Source organism: Petaurus breviceps, unplaced genomic scaffold (assembly GCF_028583685.1).
Source record: "Petaurus breviceps papuanus isolate PSGF00001 unplaced genomic scaffold, PetGlider_PUasm1.0 224, whole genome shotgun sequence".
Classification (NCBI taxonomy): Eukaryota; Metazoa; Chordata; class Mammalia; order Diprotodontia; family Petauridae; genus Petaurus; species Petaurus breviceps.
Window position 1 is genome coordinate 72,485 of NW_027185887.1, and position 17,606 is coordinate 90,090.

The 17,606-nt window shown below is 40.8% G+C and overlaps 1 pseudogene; it reads left to right on the forward strand.

Annotated features, from left to right (window-relative positions):
* The first annotated feature begins 8,649 nt into the window (after window positions 1-8,649).
* On the forward strand, window positions 8,650-16,224 carry LOC138166486 (protein PRRC2A pseudogene; annotated as a pseudogene).
* Window positions 16,225-17,606: the final 1,382 nt, after the last annotated feature.

A 17,606-nucleotide genomic window follows, 5' to 3' on the forward strand; every position in this document is an offset into this window, starting at 1 on the left:
CACTGTTATATCTACCTGCCTCTGACTTCTTTATTATCATTTATTCATGTTTACCTTTTTAAATTTCTCTTGACTTCTGTGTTCAATACTTCAATTTCTATGTAGTTCTGGTCCTTCATCAGGAATACTTATGACTAGTTTTTCCCCCAGTAGGATTAACTCAGATTGCTTGGGGATAGGTTCAAGAAATCTGGGAACACTTATATGAACTCATTCACCAGGAAAGTGAACAGAACCAGGAGACCAATTTACACAGTTATGCCAATAACTTAAAGGAAAGCAACTTTGAAAGACTTAAGAACTCTGATCAATGGAATGACCTATCATGACTCCTATAAACCAATAATGAAGCTTGCCTTCTGTAGCAGCAAGCACCCTAGCATACATGACTGCTAGCACAGGTTCTTAGATTTGTTTTTCTAAAGGAAAGCAACTCAAAATGGGTTAACAATCTTACTTTAATCAGTCAAACATATATCATTTACCTAGTTTAGGGGAAAAAGTCAGCACCCTGAACTTCAGAGAATACAAACAGAAGTCACAAGCAGACAAAAAAAATACAGACAGAGAAACAGATCAGCAGACAGGGCTTCCAGCTGTCTGACCATTACATCCATACCTAGTCAGTTACCAGACAGAGAAGCACCAATATCTGGGTTTTCAAAGCTAGGGGGGCTCAACGGCTGCCCAGAGTCTCATCTGGCCAAATCACACAACTCGTCCCAAAGTGAGCCCCAAAGCAAAACCTCACGTCAGGGTATATATACCCGTCCCCTGGGTCAGAGAATGTCACAACCCTCTTGACCCACTGCCCAATCACAAAGTAATTAGAGGTGGGCTTTCCAGAAAAACAAGCCTCCTGCCACAGGCTCCATGTGACCTCATTCAGCCTATTAGGGGGCAGAGTATATTTTCAAATCAGGGAAAGTTCTCAGATTCCCTTAAGCTTATCAAGGGGCCAAGGGACAGGCAAGATCTTAAGACTCCCATTACACCTTCCCGTCTTGGAAGATTGACGAAATATAGCTTGAGACATGTGTTTTCAGACAAGGGCAATGTGTGACTTTTTTTTTTGCTTGACTATATTTATTTGTTATAAGGAAAGACTTTTACATGAAGAGAAGAGAGTGGAGGAATGTGGAAGTAGTGATGGTGATGCAAGATAGGAAGAAAAAAAATTGTCAGTAAAACACCAAAAAATACACGGGAGATAGGCAAAAGAAATTCAGAAAGGTCAAAAACCAACAGGGCATTGCTGATACTATTGTGTTAAATTTAAGACAGATTTAGAAAAACAACAACAAAATATCTCTAAAAATTCACGGCTTCATTTACAATCTTCCTTTTCCATTCTTTGTTATTTATTTTGTTTGTTGCTATTTACTGAAATAGTTTGGGCTGCTGGAAACCCAAAAGTACAAGGGTACTGGGCATGTGTCTGCCTCGAAAGAATTTGGTCACTCAAGCCTTATTTCAGGACAAATATCAAATTTATTGCAACAACAATAGAAGCAGGCCAGACTCCTAGTGATTCTGCGCTATTTGTGATGTCAATACAAGTGGGTCACATTTTAAGAATCTGTACAATTTAATGGATGCAAGATCAAGATTGATAATATATACAGAAAGACTGTGAGAAGATCTGGATAGGATTAAGGAATGGCAGCCCAGTACAAGACAATGAAAGGAGTTAAGTGACCAGAGAGCCTCAAAGGAAAGGGCAAGTTAAATGGATTATTCAGAGCCTTGTAAGGGTCCATCATTAGGGCCCTATCATTTAGCAAATTAATAGTAAAAAGCTTTTTTTTAAAGAAGAGAAGAGAAAGCTAAGAGAAATAATAACAGTAATAACTAGTAAGAGAAATTAATATTATCCTATTATTTTAATAACTAATTATTAATTTGTTATTTACCCTTGTCTTCCTATTTCTGTTAAAACACAGCTTTTGAAAAAGTCAATTAATCTCTGCAGGACATGACTGAGTCATTGCTCTTAGTCCTCCAGGCACATGCTGTTACCTAGGTTGGTCAGAACACCACCCAACTGGAAGACCTAATTTCTCTCCAAATTTAAGTCTGGGAAAGCCTTTGCCTGGGAGAAGAAGCCCCCGTCCTCAATCCCCTCCCTTAGAGTTTAGGGCAACTCATCTCAGGAAGGAGAAAACTAGCCAGAGAAGTCTGTATGGAAATGGCTTCCCAGCCTAAGCAGATGCTTTGAGGTTGCTGAGTCTCATGAATCTTGAAGACTTTTAGTCTACCTTCCCATTAAATGTCCACCAATCAGGGCTTATCTTCACTTGTCAGAGGAATTAATAAGGTGTTTCAGGTTCTCCCTCAGTATCTTTAGTTACCAAGAGAAAAAAAACTGACCAATAATTTATTGATTACTGGCTGGTCTCATTAATAAATTGATTGCTAATTACCCAGAAACTCTGTCTTTCCAAGGTTTTATTTTGTCATACCAGCATTATGTAGTGTTTTACGGTTTTTCACTATTTCTCTATTTCTATTTGAAATAAGTATTTCATATATATATATATGATCATATATATATATGATATGATTCATATATAATCTATCTCTATTTGAAATAAGTATTTCACTATTATCTCACTCTCACAATCCTAGAAAGAGGTAGGTGTTAGTATTATTCCTGTTTTATAGATGAGGAAACTGAGGCTAAGAGAGATTAAGTAACTTGACTGGGGTCATACAGCTAATTAGTTACTGAGGAAGCATTTGAATTTAAATCTTTCTTCTTTGGTCAACTAGGTGGCCCAGCAGATAGATTGTGGAACCTGGAGTCAGGAAGATCTAACTTCAAATCCAGCCGCAGACAGCAAGTCATTTAACCTGTTTGCCTCAGTTTCCTCATCTGTAAAGTGGGAATAACAGCACTAATATTGTAGTGTTGTTGTGAGGATCAAATGAGATAATAACAGCCCTTAATACAGTAGTGCCTAGCCTGTAATGCTATATAAAAGTTTATTATTATTGTTATTCCTGACTCTAAGCAGAGTACTCTATCCACCAAAAACCTCAGAGACAGAGGCACAAAACTAACAAAGCAAGGAAAAGCACAGACTTTCATGAAGCATCATCCTTAGCTTCCAACCTTAAAGGTATTGTGGCTAAAGATTTTTAGAAGGCATGGTACTCTTCCAACCACAAGCAAAAAAGGCAGGGATATCACCCCTTACTATGATGGCCATATGAAAGGGAAGTAAGGACTGGATCTTTTCCATAGATTGGAGGCTTCCATTCTGGAGGTTTGATCCTACATCATTGACTTAGAATCACAGAATTTTAGAGATGGAAATCACTCTCAGGATTGTCTTAGTCGTCCAGACTTTTAGAGATGACAAAATTAAAGCAACTAGGAGGAAGGTTTAGTGATTTACCTCAAGGGCCAAGCCAGGCTAACCCTCAAGCTTCCCACCAGCCCAGTGTTCGCTACCCTCCAGCATCTCCACTGAAAGCAGTGATTTGGTCTATGTTTGGTTCTTGAGCAGAAACTAAGGGAGAGGAAGGTGACATCTCTTCCTTGTGTGAGTTATAAAGAATTATACTCAGTGTCACAAAGTCATCCTTATTTGGGGGAGATATCAAAATCAATGATGACAAATAATGTGAAGATGCAACATTTTTATGGGTGGTATTTGTCCTTTGATTAGTATGTAGAGCTAAGATCTGCCAAAGATTCTCTGTTTGGGACTCTGCCTTGATATTGGATACAAAAAAAATATATACTGATGGAGACTCTCTCTATGTCATTCCAACACTGCTGGAAGCTGTTTTAGGTTTGCAACTACTGAGCATTAAGAACTTTTGAGACCCCAATAATACTGTGAACATCCTACTTTATTTGGTTGCCAAGAGAGGGAATTATTCAAGAAGGAAATCTCATAAACACCAACTAGTGAAATCCTTCAGCTTGGCAATTATTTGACCCATGCAATACCATAAGCTGATCTTTAACTTAAGGTAAATTCCAAGCATATTTATTCAACACCATCTCATAATCTTACTGTAACCTTTTTTCTTTTGAGCCACTCTCTTTCTTTGGAATACCTTCTCAGTCCAGTTTAAGCTCTTTCTATTCTATCACGTAATGTATACGCTTCTACTTTCATTGGTTATCCCTATCAAAATGTACTAACCCCTATACATTTGCATAATGCAAGTATTTTAATCAGCACATCTGTTTCATTGTCTATTTGGTTTAAATGTCTGTTCATGAAGCTCTGCTGTCCATCTTTTGTAGTAACATTCACTGCTTCAATTTTCCACCGCACTTGGCATGTATTGATACAGATATTGTGTGACTAGCTTGGAATAATATAAGGAGAAGGAAAAGCCTTTTCTTATTGTGATAACTGCTCTATAGGAAGTTTTCCAGAGAAAATTTGTTTCTTTTGAAGCTCAAATATTTCGTGTTAATGTGAGCCATGAAAAAAGAAACAAATGATTTGTTCTTGGAGCAAAGCCTTGCCAGAATATGAACAACAGACCTCCATGTGGTTCTTTGGGAAATTGCAAAACAAATTTTCTGTGAACTTCTGTGTCTTTCTTTCCAAGACCTTCTCTGATTTTATTCACTCACATGAATATGTCTTAAATAACACATTGCTTATTTGACTGAAGGAATTTGAATTCTCCTGACACTCTCTTTTCACAGAACATAATATGCAGCTATGATATTCTTTATATGCAGGTGCAAAATGCAAATAGGATTTAATCCTCCCAATAAATATCATGCAGACTCAAAGGGAAAACTGGAACACTTTCAGCATTATGCTGAAATCTCAATATGGACCAATTTAAAGATGAGTTCCTTACATCCATAAAACTAAGTTCCAATAACTTTTCTTGGAATGGCAACAAATAAGGATGCAAACTAAAGTAACAACTGTACATGGACTATGAAATGCAGCCAGGAATACATTTTATCACTGTATTCATCCTGCCTAGATCTACACAATGAGAAACAAATGTCTGGCAGAAAAATAAAACTGTTTACAGTTTCCAGGATCATTCTCAATAACTTAACCACATCTGCCTGACAAAATCTTTGATTCCACCATGTTGTGGAAATAGTTCTCTTCCATTGTTGTGACAGGACCCTTCTTCAATATCCAGACTAATATATAAGTGCTTGCATAGAAAGCTGAAAGGTTCTTCCCATGTGGCCTCTCACCTCCACTCTCTATATTTCTATATCCACTGGGAGTAGCTAAAGGATAGTCAGAGCATCTAATTCTAGCATCTTTATGCTGTTTCCTGCCAATAGAAACAATTCCAGGCAATACTATGAGGTAGATCTTTTTAAAATTATTTTATTTTTTTTATTAAAGTACTTTCCATGATCCTTTAAGCCAATCATGAACTCTTTGGCTATCTGACAAAATCTTTGGACCCCTTCTCAGAATAATGGTTTGTTACCTACATTCATAATTGAAGGAAATACTCAATTTTAGTTAGAGGTTAGTGAAAGTAAATATACACACACACACACACACATACACATATATTTCCCATCCAAGTTCATACATATCCTGAAACTTATCCACAGACCCTTTGGGAGTCATTGAACCCCTAGTTAAAACCTTTGCTATAAGCATTCTTTTTTTTTTTTTTTTGCTTTTTGGATGGCAATTGGGGTTAAGTGACTTCCCCAAAGTCACATGGCTAGTAAGTGTGTCAAGTGTCTGAGGCCGGATTTGAACTCAGGTCCTCCTGACTCCACGGCCCATGCTCTATTCACTGCACCACCTAGCCACCCATATAAGCAGTCTTTTTTCTCTTTTTTGATACCCACTCCCAAGTATCTAGTTCTCCAGTGACCACATGATGCCTCCTTACTACCAAAGGCCCCCAGAAGTGATAGGCCCCAATTGGTGCTTTTTATTTCCTATGGGCAGGGCCCAGTGTTCTGAAAATTCCCTCTTCCTTGTTTCCCCTACCTGGCCAATGTGCCATTTTTCTCAGGCCCCTAATTTCTGCTTGTCAACCCAATAAATAAATGCAAATAAAGATGTTAAAGATTTAACAAATTATGTTTATTATTATTATTATTTTAATTTAAAGGCCTTCATTACTTTGACCCAAAGGAATTTCAATGGCTATGACAGGCCAACAAGAGAAATATTTTTGGGCAACAGAATGTTTCAGTACCTCCCAAATCTCACCACTGAGGTTCATCAATGTAATGACAAGCAAAAAAGTACTTAACACCCTGTTTCAGCTATTTAATTATTTAGCACCTTGTTTTATTTCAAGTTTCTTTTAAGCCTTGTCCATGATTACATCAAGTTTTTGTTAAGAAACAAAACTTTGTGTACCCCAGAACTTGTGAACCCCTATTGCTGATGCAACAGGAAGGGGAGGAATAGGGAGGAGCTTAATGACCATATATAAGAAGAAGCCCAAGCTGGGAGAGAGCAGAACTGAGAAGAGAACTCTTGTGGTGGCAGGGTTGAGAAGGAGAAAACTTGTGGTATCCCAGCACTCTATGTTTGTTCTGTATGTGCTGATTTTTGTTTGTGATATTTTGTACAGAAGACCTGGGACCTTACTAGAAGCCCTGAAAGAGGATTTTCTGGTTATCTGTTTATAGAAATCCTGCAGGAGGGATTCAGAGGTCCTGGGACTTTACTTATGATTTGTGTTGGACTCTCAGACCTTGTTTGTGGGTCTTTGTTGATTTCTATGCTAGTAATTTGTGTTTACTTCTCAGACCTTGTTTGTGGGTCTCTGTTGATTTCACAAGCAGATAGTGAATTGATGATGGTGCCAGCAATGTGCTTGAATGTTGTTTTGGCTCTGTTAAGCTTTGTCTTCCCAGAAACAGAAACTGTGAAGGACTTGAGGTAGACTGGACACTGTGGGCTTCAATATGGAATGGGAACTGGACGAGGAGCTGAGAGCTGCCTGCCTTTGAATCCAGGTGACAGGTGGGTAGATTCAGGCAGAAGCTAGACCCATGGAAGAGGAACCATGGAATTTGGGAGCCAGCCTCAAGTCAAGATGAAAAGACCTCTCCTTGGGTACTTAATGCTGATTGAGAAGATCATGATTTTGAGATCATGTGGCCTAGGGGTGGAGAACTTTGACCTTTGCACTTTGTGTCCCTTAAGGGGGCTTATTCCTTAAGAATGATTGAGTTAAGGACTTATTGAATGATATCTTTTGTTTAAAACTATGTGGCCACTTTGGTGAAAACTATGTATGTGTCCACTCTTCTCACTGATCCTTTGTGTCTTTAGGGAGAGGGAGCCCCAAGTTTCTGGGGCAATTGTTTGTTCCAACAGACTATATTGAACCTAGGATAGCCATTCTCTTGAAGACCTAACTGTGATCTAGGGGCACCCTCAACTTATACACATTCTTTATTTTTTAAGCTTTACAATTATATTTTTATACTACAGTTATTTTCTCTTAACCTTTCTTGTAACAACAATTTAGCAAAACCAACCAACACAGAAGTTTCCTATGATAGATATGTGTACGTGTGTTTACATGTGTGTGTTTATATGTGTATATGTATAGTTGTGTATTTATGTGTGTACATATATACATACAAATATGCATATGTGTGTATGTGGGTATATATTTATATGTGGCTATGGGGGTGTGTGTTTTGCCACAGCAGTGTTGTGTAGCTCAAATGAGACAATAGCTATAAAACACTGTAAACCTTAAAACATTTTAGAATTACCATTTATTATTATTGTTATCATTATTATCCTTCAGTCACCAGGCTTCTGGTCTGGTAATGACTTCATTTTTTTAACCTTCCATTGCAATCCTATAGAACTCAAGCAATGTTTTTAGAGCAATACAGGAGTATGCTGGTAAATGTTTTACCAACCAGGCTGGGGGGTAGAAGGGAGAAGGAAAGGGGGAATGTACAGCATAACACACTTTTAAGTTTAATCTTTATTATTAATATTTTCTTAAGTGTAGACAATTAACAAAACAACAAATCAAGTTCTGAGTTGTAGGGATTGTTGATTTCTGAGATATAAATTCTCACACTGAAAATGTAACAATTGACTCTTTCACAAGCATGTTAGAGCTGGCTACAGTGCATCGCCATATATAGCATTCTTCACTCTATATCGCTTCTTACAACTGTTCCCACTTTTCTCTAAATTCCTCATATGGCCATTTCTTATATGATTATAATTCCATTACATTTATATACTATAATTTGTTATTCTCTTCAATGGACACCCATTTTGTTTCTAGTTTTTTTCACTTTTTTACCAAAAAGTGTTGCTATAAATATTTTGTTGTTACTTGCTTGTGTCAGAAAAAGGACTCAAACACAAGTCTTTCTTATACTGAGACTGGTTTGCTATCATCTGTCATGCCATAGACATTGACTTTTGTCCTGCAACTGGACTTTAATGACTTTGGAAGAGAGAATGAAGACTTTGCCCAACTTTGCCTCACTTAAATCCAATTCATGTACAAGTCAAGATAAAATTGGTCTTCTTTGAAGATGAAGGACAAACAACAATAATAACAAACATTTTGTTTTATATTTTTATATGTGTGTGTATATATACACGTGTGTATATATGTATATGTAGATAAACATACATATGTTTGTGTGTGTTTCTTCTCACTGAACTATTTGGATAGATGACTAGTAGTGGAAATCCTGTGGCAAAGGGTATGAACAATTTAGTGATTTCCAAATGATTTCCAGAATAATCATACCAATTTACAACCCCATTCATAGTGTATTAGTGTACTTGTCTTCCTGCAGTCCTTATGACATTTGACAGTCAATTTAATTGCTGTGAGGTGAGACTCCAGAGTTGTTTTCATTTGCATGAGTGATTTATAGCAATCTTTTACATACTGTTGATCATTTGCTTTTATTCTGAATACCCTTTGACCTACATTCATTATTTAGATGTGTGATATTTTATGAGCTAATGCTTTATGACACCAAATATCCAAATAAATGTTGAAAAATGTAGTCAGTCATCCAAATGCTTCTAAATTTAAACATATTTGATATTAAGTGGAAAACATATCTGAATGATTGACTAAATCCTATAGTATTTCTCTGGATGCTTAGTAACATGAAGATATAGCTTTAATCAAGAACAATGAGAAATAAATTGTCACAAATATTAAATAAATATTGAAAAATGTAGTCAGGCATCCATTTCTTCCAAATTTGAGCATACTTGATATTAAGCAAGCAAAATCTGGATGACTGACTGAATTCTGCAATATTTCTCTGTATGCTTGGTGATATGAAGACATAGTTGTAATCAAGGATGATGACAAGAGCCAATTTAAATAAACACTACATTTTCCATAAAGACTTTGCTACCATTGGATGCTTCATGGTGCACATCTCTTCCACTCTGGATTTAGTGATCTGAACCTGATTCCCTTTTAACAAAGCATTCCAGGATCCTTTCCCTTCACAAGAGGACAGCATTCTCTCCAAGGTTCCCACTGACTTCTTTCTATAGGATCAGTTGAATAGGACATGAACACTCTGACATCTTATCATAGCTTTGAGTTCAACTTGGGTTTTCTAACATTATAATGGAGAAACAAGCTACCAAACTCAAAAGGTCATTAGTAATAGAACTGGCAAAGGTATGTTGTCCAAGAACCAACTTGCTAAGTTCAGAGAGGTTTATCATTAGAAGTTTGACAATAAGCTGATTAAATGATATAGCCACAGTATCTCATGAAATCATCTCTTAAAATATTGAAGGAGCTTTGATTTTTCTCAGTGAAGAGATTACTCACATCAATGAAACCTCAGATCTTTTGAAGTATTGAAGAAATGCTATAAGACTGATGCTATACAGAATGCTATACATGTGAAAATATTGTCTATATATTTGAGGGACAGTGGTAGACTGCCCAAGATTCTGAACCACCATTGGCAGAGTAATGGTAACATATATACAGTTTGTGTCATTATATCATGACTCGATGGGTGTAACACTGGATTGCGGCCAGGTGCTCAGCGAGTAAGAACACTGGCTCCAGTGTCGGGATGACCTGGGGATCAAATCCGGGCTCAGATACTTAGTGCCACACCCAGAAATAACTGGCTGTGTAACCTTGAGCAAGTTACTTAACCCCGATTGCTTTAAAAAAAAATAAAGGAGTTGGATGTGATATTAAGTGAAGGTCCTTTCCAGCTCTAAATCTGTGATCCCAAGAGTCTTTTCCCACTACTTTATTCCCACTGCCAATATACTAGTCTAGGCCCTCATTACAATTGCCTAGCCTGTTCTCATAAACCTAGTAACATATCTTCCTACCTCCACTTTCTCCCCAATCCAATCTAATCCTCACTTTACTGCCAAAAAAAAAATTTCTTATGCACATATATGGTTACATCTCTTCTCTGAACACACACACACCCCTCCTGCAACTTTCTTTTGCCTGCTGATTTTTCTAAGATCACAAATGATAACAATGGTTACATCTGCAAGTTTTTCTTAGTTGCCTGGCATACAAATCATCTGGACCTAGTAACTTGAATTTGCTGGGGACAATCAGATGATCTCTTACCATCTCTTCACTTATCTTGGCTTTCAATTCTATGTTGACCATTTTTGTTTTCTCCTTTCCAATTTAAAGGACACTCTTTAGTAGGTAAGTTAGAACCAAAATAAAAGTTTGGTAGTTCATTATCATTGTCCCACCCACCCTGAACAGGAATCTCATCCCATCACTGATCTTACTTTTGACCCAAATATACCTTAAACTTTTTGTTTTCCTTGGCATTCCTTATCAGCTTCAGTTCATTCTGAACTTTACTGCTCCTAACATTATTCTTAATTGTAAAAATAGAATAGTAATTGCACTTACCTCACAGGGCTATTGTAAGCATCAAAGAAGAAAATATTTGTAAAGCACTTAGCACAGTACCTGACACATAGAAGACACTACATAAGTGCTAGCTATTATTATTATCATCATTTTTAATATCAGAGGACCATGCCTCTCTTATATTATCTTATATCCCACTGATTCTCTGTTATTTGCCCTTATTTGCATCTTATACATATATTGAGAGGGTCACTTTCCCAACTTCCCTTTGTATTGGTGGATGAGGTCCCCAGAAGATGGCTGACTATTATTAGAGGTAGTAGTTACTAGCGGTAATTCTGAGGAACTAGATTTTTAGTAGTTACCCATGAGGTTCCACTAGGATCAAATCCCATTGATTGTTAGCCAGTGACTTCAATTAACTTTTAGCATTTAGCAAAGGTATTTATTGCATTTGTACAATAAAAATATAGGGCACCAAACCTTTACTACAAACTAATGCACATCCCAAACACAGGATCCATAGAGAGAGTGGGCAAAAACTTAAAAGTATAATAATATTGAATCACAGGTGTAGAAAACACATGTGGCAAAGGGGGTAATGCATACCTCTTGATTACTAGAAGTTACTTTCTCCTTTCAGAGTCCTCATGAAGTTTCCCTTAGATTTAGCTCTCTGATTACCTTAAGGATCAATGGCTTTTTAAAGTCCATAGTCAGCATTGCTTTCCATAGACTACCACCACCTTGGATGACTGTCTTCCCATAATCATCTTCAACGACTTCCACTGTTATCAGTCGCTACGACTTCTGCTGCTATTCAACTGACTGCCAATGAGACCTCTGATGGGACCTCTGAATCTCCCAAACTCATAAGGTCACACAGACACTTTCATCTTAGAATGTTCAGGAAAGAAATAGATCAAAAAAGAATCACCTGAAGAGACAGAGGTGACCATGTGCTCACAGATGCTACACATCTGTGCTCAGAGACGCTACACATCTGTGCTCAGAGACTTAAAACTAGTCTGCCACTCTTTCTCCACATGATTCTTGGGACCAGTTCTAAGTATTGCTTCCCCCTTGTAGCAACATTGAAAAAGAGAATGGTCTCAAGGGGGCAGCTGGTGAAGAGAGTAACAGAACTGGAGTTAGGAAAACCTGAGTTCAAATTCAGCCTCAGACATTTTCTGGCTAAGTAACCCTGGGCAGTCACTTAACTTGTTTGCCTCAGTTTCCTCCTCTGTAAAAAAAAAAGGATAATAATAGCACCTACCTCACCAGGCTGTTGTAAGGATCAAATGAGATAATAATTGTGAAGAGCTTAGCATAGAACCTGTCACATAGTAAGCACTATAAAAATCTTAATTCTTATTATTATTATCATTATAGGAGGGCCACCCCTTTTGTTTTCTCACTCAGTCTGGCTCAGCAGCCTGTGAGTCATTACTTCTGGCTACACAGTCACTAGGAAGACTTTGGATTCTCACATAGTACAAACCCCTCAGTTGTGAATGACCAGGAATTGGTTCTCCACAATTTCTACACGATCCCGTGGACTGAAACCGGGCAAGGAATGTATATGCTTTAAGGACTGGCCTCCAGAGAAACCAATCCATCCTTTTCGCATATGTAAAATCTAAGTGATTGACACATTTCCTTTGAATTAATATCACTCTATTTAGACAACTCCCCCTTTTTTTTACTCATTAAAATCATTTCTCTTTATGTCTTCAGAATTTCATTCTTGAAATTTACTTGTGAGATGACTGACCATAGAACTTTAGGCTCTAGGATTCTTTCTATACTTCATCTAAACTCTGAAACTATTCTGTCAAATTCAAAGGTGCATGTGAGCTAACATCTAGCTTTTGTCTCCTTTATTGTTCAAGTATTTTAACACTGTTTATATTCTGACTTGGTTAGATTGTTTCCTCCCCCCACATATTTAAACTGGGTGAAAGCTATCAATCTAAAGCAATCAAAGGAAGAGAAAAAAAATCCCCAAATGCATTTTCCCTTCCCAGTTGACTAAATGAGAGAAGGAAAAGTAACTGGAGAATCTGTCATTCAGAAAGAAGCAAAGAAATATTTTGTTTCTTGACTTTTCTGCAATTATGTGAGAGTAAAGTATCTGACCTTGGAGAACAGTGGTAATATGAAGATTGAGAAGATCCTTAAGGTCATGGGAACACTGGAGAAAAACATGTGGGGGTTCTTTTTGCAGAAAACTTCAAAGACTAAAATTTCAAAATTTTAAAGACTAAAGTTGAGACTTAGACCCTTTGAGAATAATCACTGACATAATTTAGGAAAAACCAGGCTTCGACTTAAAGAAGTATGAAATTAGAGAAACTACTGAAAATAATCTTTAGTTATTTTGATGGACATATTTTAGGACATAATTTGGATATGGAAATAATTTAGGAAAACATTATTTATTTGTTCATAACAGTACAGTCCAATATGAGGAACTATCAAATAATTTAATAATTAGAATTCTCCAGTTTTGACAAGTATGGCCATTTGTTAACTTAAGTAAGACTATAGTACCTTGATTACAGATATCAGCTGTGCATCAGCACTGATTGATTCTCCAAAATGTAACTTGAAGTTCTAAGATACTTGTCAAAAATATAAACAGATCACCAAATACTGACCATTATGAAATAAAATAAAGATCTGATTAAACAATTGCACCCACTGAATAAAGTAATAATACATGAAATTTTAGATTTACAAGTAACCTTTTGTCACCTAATCTAATCTCATTTTAAAAATGAAAACCTTCAGCAGTGGTACCCCCACCTCCACGAAGGGCAGCTGCCAAATCACCTGACCTGTCAAACCAGAACTCAGACCAAGCCAACGAGGAGTGGGAGACAGCATCAGAGAGCAGTGATTTTGCCAGTGATCGTCGGGGAGACAAAGAAGCCCCGGGACCTACCCTGCTAACCCCCAAAGTGGTGGGAACCCCTGGCAGTGGAGGTGGAGGGGTTGGGGCAAGTCCTGGGGTCCCATCCATGCCCCGAGGTGAGCTGAGTCAGAGAGCCAAAGACCTGAGCAAACGGAGTTTCTCCAGCCAGCGACCTGGCATGGAACAGCAGAACCGGCGCCCAGGACCAGGGGGAAAGACAGGTGGTGGCGGAGGCAGCGGGGTCCCTGGGGGAAGGGCTGGCCCTGAGCGAGGGGACAAAAGGGCTGGCCCTCACCCAAGAAGAAGCCGACTCCCAGGGGAGCGTCCCCCGGGACTTCCCCTGCCTCCCCCCCCGCCCCCCCAGCAGCTCTGCCGTCTTCCGCCTGGACAGAGTCATCCACAGCGACCCAGCAGGTATCCAGCAGGCCTTGGCCCAACTCAGCAGCCGACGGGGGGTGGGGGGGGGTGCACCTGCCCCAGGGGGCCCCCCAAGGCCCAAGCCAGGGGCTCCCCCAGCCCCTCAGGGCCCCTCTCCTCGGCCCCCAGCACGATTCGAGCCCCCAAGGGCCAGCAGCAACGGTGTAGGTGGCACCGAGCCCCACTTTGCGGAGCCAGGTCCACTGGTGAGGGGGGTGAATGGGACCTCCCGGGACTCTACTGGGGTTACTCCTTTCCCTCCCAAACGACGCGATCGGCCTCCTCGAAAGCCGGAGCTGCTACAGGAGGAGAATTTGCCTCCTCCTCATAGCCCTGGATTCCTAGGTCCTAAACCAGAGGGACCCAATCCACGGGGAGGGCCCAGAGATGCAGGCACAGAGGCCCTGGCTCCCCATATCTGGAATCGTTTGCATACTACTGCCAGCCAAAAGAGTTACCGACCTGGCTTCGTGGAACCCTGGATGGAGCCCCTCAGCCCTTTTGAAGATGTGGCTGGCACGGAGATGAGCCAGTCTGACAGTGGGGTAGATCTGAGTGGTGACTCTCAGGTTTCATCAGGTCCCTGCAGCCAGCGAAGTTCCCCTGATGGAGGTCTAAAGGGGACAGGGGAGGGTGCACCCAAGCGGCCTGGAGGCCCCTCACCCCTGAGCACTGCCCCTGGTGAGGGTCCATCTGGCTCTGAACCCTCTGACCCTCCAAGGAGACGTCCTCCTACCTCCCGTGATGGAGACAAGAAGGAGTCACCCCTGCCCCCTGGCCCCATAGGCACAGAACGATCCCAGCGAGTAGATCGAGGACCAGAGCCTGGTCCACTTCGGCCCTCTCACCGACCTGGTCCCCCTATCCAATTTGGAACCAGTGACAAGGACTCTGACCTCCGCCTGGTGGTGGGAGACAGCTTAAAGCCAGAGAAGGAGTTGTCACAGTCTGGGCCTGAGCTGTCTGCTCCAGTACCTCGAGACTGGGAATTGCTCCCCTCTGGTCCCACTTCAGCTGAGCCATCATCCAAAAAGTCTGGGTCCCAGCCACTGTGGCCCAGAACACAACCCCTCGGTTCCCGCCTATACCCTGAGGTCTTCTACAGCAGCCCAGGGCCTCCAGGCACCCAGGTCCCAGGGGCAACAGTGGACTCTCAGCTGCACCCCACCAATGGTGGATTCCGCCCAGGGACCCCTTCACTGCACCCTTACAGGTCACAGCCCCTCTATTTACCCGCTGGCCCAGCCCCTGCTTCAGCACTGCTTTCAGGCATAGCCCTCAAGGGCCAGTTCCTGGATTTCTCAGCATTGCAGGCAGCAGAGCTGGGAAAGCTGCCAGCTGGGGGTGTCCTCTATCCCCTACCTTCCTTTCTCTACCCACCAGCCTTCTGTCCCAGTCCCCTGCCTGACCCCCCTTTGCTGCAGGTGCGCCAGGACCTGCCATCCCCATCAGATTTCTATTCTACTCCTCTGTAGCCTGGTGGCCAAAATGGCTTCCTGCCCCCAGCTGCCCCCACCCAGCAGATGCTGCTACCAGTAGTGGAGTCCCAGCTACCTGTGGTGAACTTGCCTCCAGCCCCACCTCCTGCCCCACCTCCACTTTCTCTGCTGCCTGTGGGTCCTGCGCTACAGCTCCCCAGTCTGGCTGTCCCGCCCCCACCTGCTCCGGCAGCACGGGTGCTACCCTCACCCGCCCTGCCCTTCCCTCCCAGCTTGGGGAGAGCAGAGCTACACCCAGTGGAACTAAAGCCATTCCAGGATTATCGAAAACTGAGCAACCTCGGGGGACCTGGGGCTCGAACCCCCCCAGCTGGAAGGCCCTTCTCTGGTCTCAGCTCCCGACTCAAGGCCCCACCCACTGGCTATAGTGGTGTTGGTGTGTTCTGCACCCAGCGCTTCGACCTCTACCAGCAGGCCTCCCCACCAGATGCCCTTCACTGGATGCCGAAGCCCTGGGAGCGGGCAGGGCCACCCTCTCGTGAGGGTCCACCCCGGCAGGCAGAGGAGTCACGGCCCTGTAGGGACAAGGATCCTGGGTTGCCCCCACTCCGCTGAGGGAGCTGCCCCCCCTCCGCTGAGGGAGCTGCCCCCCCAACCCCCATCCCTCTGGGGCCTGTACATAGATATAAATATATAAGGGGGAAGGGGGTGGGTGGGGAGGGGTTGTGGGGCTGGGGCCTCCCTATCCCTGGGGCCGTTTGTTTAAAAAAGAATAAAAGGATTAAAAAAAAAACCAAATAAAAACAAATAAAAATGAAAACCTTGAAGTTCAGATGGCTTAAAAAACAAATTCCATAGCCTGGCATTTAAAGTCCTTCACAGTCTGGCTGCAGTTTGCTTTTCCAGACTTATCTCATGCTTCTTCTCCTTACATATTATATACTTCAGCCAAACTGGAATACTCATGTTTCTTTGAACGCATTCTGACCTTTCCCACTTCTGTGCCCGTGCTAAAGATATCTTTTATTGTCAAAAATGAACTCCCCTACATCTCTACCTGCTGAAATTCTCCCCATTCTTTCATCTCAGGTGACATCTCCATGAAATGATCTCTCCCTCTTCTCAACTATCACCACTTTTTGCCTCTTTAAGGCACTTCTATTCTAATTTGTATTACAGACCTCTATGCACATATCTTATCTCCCCTACTCAACTATAAACTCTTTGAAGGTAGGGTTCAATATTTTTTTCCTACTTTATTTTATTTTTCAGTAAACAAGCATTGTTTTCTCTCCTTTCTACCCTATCCCCATTGAAAAGAAAAAAAGACAAAACCCTTGTAATAAATATGCACAATTAAGAAAACCATTACAAGAAGTAATGACTCCACATTGACCATGTCTAAAAATATATGTTTTGTTCTGTTTCTTGAATCTATCACCTTTTTGTCAGAGGTGGGAAGCATAATTCATCATCAGTCTTCCAGAATCTTTTTTGGTCACTGTTCTTATAAATCTCAAAGGCTTTACAATGATACTGTTATTCTGTAACTTGTTCTCCCAGTTCTGCTTACTTCACTCTGCATTAGCTCATACAAGTCTTGTCAGGTTTCTCTGAAATCATACATTTTGTCATTTCTTTCAGCATAATAATATTCCATTATGTTCATATGTCATATTTTGTTTAGTCATTACCCTTTTGATGGATACTCTCTTAGTTTCTTGTTCTTTGCCATCACAAAATGAACTGCTATAAATAATTGTATGTATGTGGGTATATACCATGTTTCCCCGATAATAAGACACTGTCTTATTATTTTTTTTTTTGGACAGAAAAACACCAGAGGGCTTATTTTCAGGGGAGGGCTTATTTTAATGAACATTGACAGCAATTTTAATAAACAGGTAAATGTGAACAAAAAAATGTACTTTTATTCAATAAGCAAATCACTGGGGAAGAACAGGATGACGCGCTCACTGCTGCAGCTCTGATTGGATGCAGCTCGGAGC